The sequence below is a fragment of the Argiope bruennichi genome, chromosome 3 (assembly GCF_947563725.1).
Source record: "Argiope bruennichi chromosome 3, qqArgBrue1.1, whole genome shotgun sequence".
NCBI classification, from domain to species: Eukaryota; Metazoa; Arthropoda; class Arachnida; order Araneae; family Araneidae; genus Argiope; species Argiope bruennichi.
In genome coordinates this window covers 81793863-81801566 of record NC_079153.1, presented here as the reverse complement: position 1 = coordinate 81801566, position 7704 = coordinate 81793863, and the positions used below count along the sequence as shown (strand labels likewise).

The 7704-nt window shown below is 29.1% G+C and overlaps 1 non-coding gene across 1 annotated transcript; it reads right to left on the bottom strand.

The window, feature by feature from the left end:
* Positions 1 to 3534: 3534 nt before the first annotated feature.
* Positions 3535 to 3608, bottom strand: Trnat-agu (transfer RNA threonine (anticodon AGU)). The gene has a single exon. It is a non-coding gene; the product is annotated as a tRNA-Thr (tRNA).
* Positions 3609 to 7704: the final 4096 nt, after the last annotated feature.

Below are 7704 nucleotides of genomic sequence, written 5' to 3'. Positions count from 1 at the left end.
GGCAAAAGAAGCCAACTGTACAGCGTCAACAGCTTTAGGGGATCCAAGTCCTCAATAATTTCTTACGAAATTTTAAACTATTCATCATTGTATTTTCATTTAATTATGAAAGAGTCGTACAATCGAATGCACTCAAATTTAAATCAAGTTTTTTTTTCATTAATTTTGAAACGTTATTCAAGCAATATTCCTTAATCATTATTATTTGCAAGTTTTATGTTACGTTTATTTTTATCATTAAAAAACGTAATGCTTTATAAGTTTGAAAAAATATCCGATCATTTTATTGAAAATTATTTAGACTATAAGCTTATTAAGCTATAATAAGAAAAATTTTATCTTCTTTGAATAAATTTTTTTTATGTATGTATATTCAATGTATGTATATTATTTAGTTTATCTACATTATTATATCTACCTTTCCTATTATATCTACCTACCTATATCTATTATATCTACCTATTATATCATTATATATCTATCTATTAGTATATCTACATTATTTAGTTTAATAATGTTATAAATTTTTAACTTGCTACATATTGAAACCTACTCTTTAGAAAATAATCATCAGTTAAAGTCTCTGCTGTCCCAATTGTTCAAAACTCACTGCTTAAAATTTCTTATATAGAGATTAAAGTATGATCGATAAAAAATATTTAGTTTTGAAAGTTTAGAATAGAAAAGGCACCTTAAGAGTTACACTGTCTAAGGGCCTTATAGCTCAATGCGGCTGTCATGGCCGTATTAATTACTGTAAGATAATTGCAAAGGTCTAAAAATATTGGTGCTCAGAGAATTTTTCAGATTGTGTTTTAGGCATTCATTCTATATTATTTTCAAGCGTTTTATCCTCTTTTTGGAGATGATTGAAAAAAAAAATTTTGTTCTATTCTTTTTGCAACTGCAAATTTGGTCTTTAAAAAGAAATGAAACTTTAACCAATATCAAGTAAGGAATTAAATAACAAATAGTTAATTATCAAATTTTGAATAGATTTTCATAGATGGGATTATTTTTCAAGCTGGATATCAGAAATTTATCCGGATTCGGTTTTATTCAATTCTTTCGAATTCATTTCCAAACCAAAGGCTGAAGTAAATATTTTGAAATCGAATTCAAATTGTTTGTCCGCATTTAATGCTTATATCTTAAACGTAAGCAGGATGCACAGTTTCATAAACGCTGGAATAGTGAAATTCTTTGCTAAGCTAAGTTTTCTGATCTGTAGTATTATTTAAAAAAAACCAAATTCTGAAAAGAACCTTTTTTTATTAATTTTTTTTACTATATATATATATATATATATATATATATATATATATATATATATATATATATATAGCTTAATGTGTGTGTGTTGGCGCTCTACAGGCCAGACCGTTTGACCTACAGCTACCAAATTTGGTACATGTATACCTTGGAGGTCGGAAAAGTGCACCTGCGGTCCCTTTTTTTGAATTTTTAATTATTAATTAAAAGTTAACTTTCCGTCAAAAAAATCTTTTCTTTTTCCAAATGGGTAAGGCTTCATTTTTTTTGTTGTTTTTTTCCCACACTAATGAGGCTAGGATTAACATTTTTCGGCTGATTATTTCAAAAATTCTGCTTATTTTCTTATGGTTTGATGCATTTAAAATCGAACATTATTAATTAATCGATCTTTCAGATTCATTCTGAAGTACTTTTGAATTAAAATAAAACAGAATAAAGGAAATTAAAAATTTCTAATCTGCGTAGCGTTACACCACCTGGCGTAGAAAAATTCACGCATTCGCGTTACCGTAATTGGCGTGGAAATTCACGCATGCGCATTGTGATCTGATTGTTGACATGACAACCATTATTAACGGATGATTTAAATTATTTTTAGGTTAGTTGCATACTTTTGTAATTAAATTGTATTTATGTTAGTTATATATATATTTTTTGTATATGCTTATAGTTTTAAGTACATCGTTTTTTAAGTAGTTTTTTTTTTTTTAACTTTTTTTCGACCGATTATTTTAAACGGTTCATTTTATTTTCTTAGTGTTTGAGGCATTTAAAATTAAACATTGTTAATGAATCGATCTGCTCATGATGAATCTGAGAAAATTTTGTTGACAAATTCTTGAGATATTACATAAATTAAGATATATATTCTTTAGTGCCCATAAAGTTTAAACGCTCAGTGACTCTGTTTTCAGTAATCATATTATAAAAAAATTCTTTGTTTCAGTAAAAAATATTATTATATTAATTGCAGATTAATCCTTTCCATTTTAATTTAAAGCATCAATTCCACGGGAGCTAACAGAAAATTAGAGAGATACAAATTTCGTTTTGACCGAAGGTCTTTATAATATTATGAGTGAATTATATGGCTATCACAGTTTGAAGTTTTAAAATATTTTGATGAAGAAGCTATTAAAGTAGGAATTGCATAAAATATTTAATTATTAAAATTTTAATGAACATTAAGATTGGCGAACCGGCTGGTCGCCAAATGCGGCTAGTATGTAATAAAATTAACTGAGAATAAGCTTAGATAATTTCTATGTGTTTTTTGAAAACTGAGTCTAATTACTAGTTTTGTGATAAAATGTTTTTGAATTTCTTGAGCATTTTCAAAAGTACTGAGGATAGCTTTCGTTCTTTTAGTTTCCTGCAAAACAATTTCCTCTAAATTTCGACAAATAGGAAAATGTCTATGTGACAGAATTCTAAAAACTCTATCGAACATTTTTAGCATTAATGTGAAAAAAATATATATTTAATATTTTATAGCAGTATGTAAAAAAAAGAAATGAAATTTTGAATATAATAATTCATTAGAATTAATGAAATAAATGAATTCGAGTTATTAATTAAACTGCAGAGAGAAAAGGGTATATATTCAATTTTTCGTAAGGAGCTTTTAGGCAGATAATCTATTTTTATACATTAAAACAATGAAAGGTTTTATCTCAAGTGTTATCTAAGTTTTCCAAAATGTTTTTAATCTGCAAAAGATATAACAATTGCCCGGCATCGAGAGTCCATGACTCAGTCTTTGAAGGATATGTTAGATCAAGTAAAGACAGAGAAAATCTTATAATTTTTTCCTCATTACTATTCCAACATCCTCTTTGTTTAGGCAAACGAAAAAAGTTTCGAACATCGTCATGGATATAAATTGTATGAAGCCTTAATATATGAGAACACACTGAATTTCGAATAATTTAAAAATAACATTTTTACAACCAAGTAGTTTTTTTTTTTTTTTTCTGCATTCAGATTTTCAATTCTTTATAATTAAACTTAATATTTATAATTATTTAACCACTTTCAATGATACTGAAATAAGCTGTATAGCCTAAAATAATACAGCAGGAAAGCAACCGCTGATCTTATTCAGATATATTCTGGAAAATTCATACCTTTGGAAGGGAAGTCAAACCACATCTCAGTCTTTTCCCCATAAATCTGTGGAGGGAAGATGGGGAGTATTCCTTGAATTAAGAAAAAAGCTATTATTCATGAATGCAAACTAAACAAAAGTAACATTCCCTCAGGCACCGGCGAGATTCGAACTCACGATCTCCTGTTTACTAGACAGGCGCTTTAACCAACTAAGCCACGGCGCCACGGAAGTAGCTGGAAATACTATCCATATCTACAAAACCACACAAAGAATTATGAGTTTTTAATGTTTTACGTTTTACTGTGCAAGTAGCTGGATAATAGCCAGACCATAAATGTTTTATACCCTTTCCAAATCCAGTAATATTTCTCAGGCTTAAATAAGAATAATGAAAAAAGAATTGTGCGTGCATTAATTTTCAGAATAGAGACTTATTGCAGCTGTCTACATAATTTTATATATAGTTAAAGCATATATTGTTTATATCAAATAACTTTACTCTATGCAAAATAGTATTTTCCCAGAGAAGTTTTGTAGAAAATCCCAGCAAAACCGTAAATAGAGAAATAGTTCATTTCACAAAATGTATCTTTCAAATACACAATATTTTTTTTTATATTTATTGCCTGTTTGCAGTATCGAATTAATTAATTTAATATACTCGCGGCAATATTTTACTAAGCAATACTAATAAACTGAATAACTATGCGATTAATTTATTTGAATAGAATTTTATCGTATGATAGATATTTGTAAATAGTCTGGAACATTTTAAGTGTGTTTATTAATGAAGTTTATTTGATAAGTTTTATAAATATATCATAAATTATTAAATAAGTTAAATTAATAATAATCGTATTATTATTTTGTTTGTTTGTCTATATTCAAGTGGACTTTAGATACACATCACTCCAAAATGGCGCTTGTTTATTTATTGGATTGAAACCAGTATAAGAAACTCTATAGATTAAAATTCTAATCTCCCTTTTCAAGTCAATTGACACGAAATTGTTTTGACACATATTAACTACTGCACTGGGATAAAAAAATAAATAAATAAAAAGCAATATTCATCCGCACATAAGTCACAAACGTTACAAACATTCCAATTTGACATTTTAAAAATGGCCCTGACATTTAATGCCATTATTATTTTCTTCTTCAGCATAATAGAATGACTTGTTGAAAAAAAAAAAATCCGGCATTTCTTATCTCAGGCATATTAATGATTATTTATAATTATTCCTCTAGAAAATTCTGCCTTTGTGGAGATTTCCCTAAATGAGTGACGACAAGGCGTAGCTTTAAATCTCTCATACCTTTCTCGTGATTTTTTTTCCTCACCCAGCCGGACACCATCCCCACCCGGCACCTTCTGCAGGCAGCACCCGATTTGAATACCTAATCGGCACGAATTCCTCCCTCCTTCTCTTTACTTAACACTGGGAATAATTTCACAGAAATAAGAGCTGACAGACTGTCGATTCTAATTCCCCTTTGTTTTGGGCAGAACGGGAAGCAGCCTCCCCTGCAACTTGGCGAAACACCTTTTGACACGGAAACGTAAAAGACTTGCATTTAATTGAGAAATGAGAATGCCTCCTTCGTTAAAGAAATCTCACGTTGCCCAAGTGCATTACGACTGTCTGATCGGATTTATATGGCCTCCGGCAAGGCAGCAAGACAAAAAATAAAAAACGGGAAGAAGGCAGAGAGATAAAAAAAAATCTGGAAAGGTCGCTTCACTCAAACTTAATAGAATCTCACTCTCTTTGAGGTGTCAAGTTGCAATCAGAGACATTTGCATGGGGGGAATCCTCCGGAATTTGTTGCTTTTTTAGTTGATTCTTTATTGTTTTGGTACTGGAAAAGTCTCTCTGGGATATGCACAGGAGAACATTCTAATAAAAGATTAATAAAGCGAAATGTCGAGGGCCTTCTTTTTTTTCTATCCATCGTCTTTTCGGACAGAAAAGTGTCCAATTTTTTTCTCTTCCTTTGTTGTCCTGAAGAGTTTGTCTCGATTTAGGATTAGGGAAGTGTCGAATGCAGAGAAGGGAAAGTAAGTAAATAAATAAAAAAAAATGTGCGCTTCTCTTGGTGATGTGGAACGAATAAGGCGTGACACTTTGTGAGAAGTTTTTGATTAGTGTTAGTTTCAAGTTGAGAATTTACAAAGAAAATATGCAGTTATATCATTCGATTCGGAGAGAGTGGCAAAGTTTTTGAGAAATAAATGTTTTTTGGAATGGTTGGGCTTAATCGAATGTGACATGTTAGATTGTATTCAATGAACAAAAATGTTGTCAGGTGCCCGATTTCAGTTGATTTCCAATTTGTTGAATTTTTGAAAGAAAAAAATTACTTTTTGGAACTAAACAATGAATAAGAAATGACAGTTAATTTATATATGTTGGTATGGTACTAGGAGTTTCAGAGCTCTGCTAAAATTAGTTAGAATTCTGTTATTAGCAAATGCAGTTGTTTTTCATCGAAATTTCATTGAAACTTTGTAATTGAACAATCCTTGCAGAGAATAAAATATTCTCGCTGATTTTTGTGATTTTAAAATAGAGTTTGCAGTCACGTGTACTAACATGCAGGAAATCTGTATGAATTGCCTGAAAGACATATATTTTTCTATGGATTTCATAAAGAGTCTTTGGCAGATTATTTTGTTTTGATGGATTTTTTTCCCCGGAATATAAAACCGTTCATATATTTTATTTTGAAGAAATTATCTTATTTTACAATTATAGAAATGCAGAATGTGGAGAGAAGTGAGAAAAGAAAACCTTTTTAAAAAATGGAACTTTTGTTGTTGATTTAAAACGAATAAAGTGTAACAATGGTGAGAAGATTTGGATTAGTTTTAATTTCAAATTAAAAATTTGTGAAGAAAATATTCTCTTTAATTATTCAATTTCAAAAACATGGCAAAATTTTTCAGAGATTGTTTTATTGAAATGACAAATTTAATTTGATTTGATCGAATTGTAATGTTACCTATACTCAACTTTTATAGAATTCTTCTTGGTGGCACTTTTATCATGATAGATACGTAATTCAAAGATAAAAATTCTTGAAATGTGTACAATGAATAAAAATGTGCGTACTAGAATTTTTTAGAAAGTAGTCTAGTGTTCTTTTAATATGAATACTATATATTTACACTGTAAATTTTCAAAAGCAACTTAATCGCAACAGCAATGAATCATTATAGAAAATATTGTACTTCGTTTAATTAGGAAAAGAAAATCATTCTGATAAGTTGCTTTTTGACATTAGCATGGAGAATTAATTCAGATTTCCCTTATACTTCTGCTCGTAAAGGGATACATAAAAGAGAAAAAATTGTTGAAATTCAATTTTTGAAGATTAGTCTTTTATTTTATCTCTTGTAAGAGTATATTGCCCAAAATATTGCAATTGCTGTTCTTATATTTTCTGACTTAAGGTAACCGAACATGTTGAAAAGGTCGATTTTCGCTAAAAATGGCATTTAAAAAAATTCTTTTATTAAATAGACCTGTCTTTGGGCTACCCAAAAGAGGTTTATTTTTGTCTCTAGATTAATTAGAAATTAAAATATTCATATTTTCGTAATGATCTGTAAACCGGAAGTGGGCATTTAAATAACCGGAAGCACCAATTTAAAGGGCCAAAAACATATTAAAAATTTGTATAAACACAAATTTAGTTTTAAATACGGAACAGTTTTTGTACAGTAAAACGCAAAATGCCAAATGAGAGTTTCAACGGTGTTTTATTGAAATTTGTACCTAAAGATGTCTGTTGAGCTCCAAATCCTCAGATTAAGGGCATTTATGTCTGTAATACATTTTAACGAAGGTTTAATGAGATTACTGAATATTCTTAAGGTTATCTGAGTGTATCCTAGTGCAAATGCAGTTAGAACATTTGCTGAACTCGACAAAGGCAGAATAAATGAATCTAGGTGGTATTCACTGCCAACTGCAAAAATTGCCAGAAAAAAATAAAATGATTAAAAAGAGAAATTTATTAAAAGATGAGGAGGAAGAAGATATACCATATAAATGTGGTGAATTTTAAGTATATACACACATAATTTATTATTAAAACATGTGACTGTATACTTTAAATGCATTTTCTCAAAATTGATACTTTACTTATTTTTTGCTCACTTCAAATCAAATAACTCAAAATACAATTAACATATTACTATGAAATTTAGTGGACTTTGTCTTTATACTATTTTCTAGGGAGTGAACTAAAAGAGTTTAGATTGAATGAATATTTTTTTTAAATGTACAGCCTATTATTTGAATAATAACGTC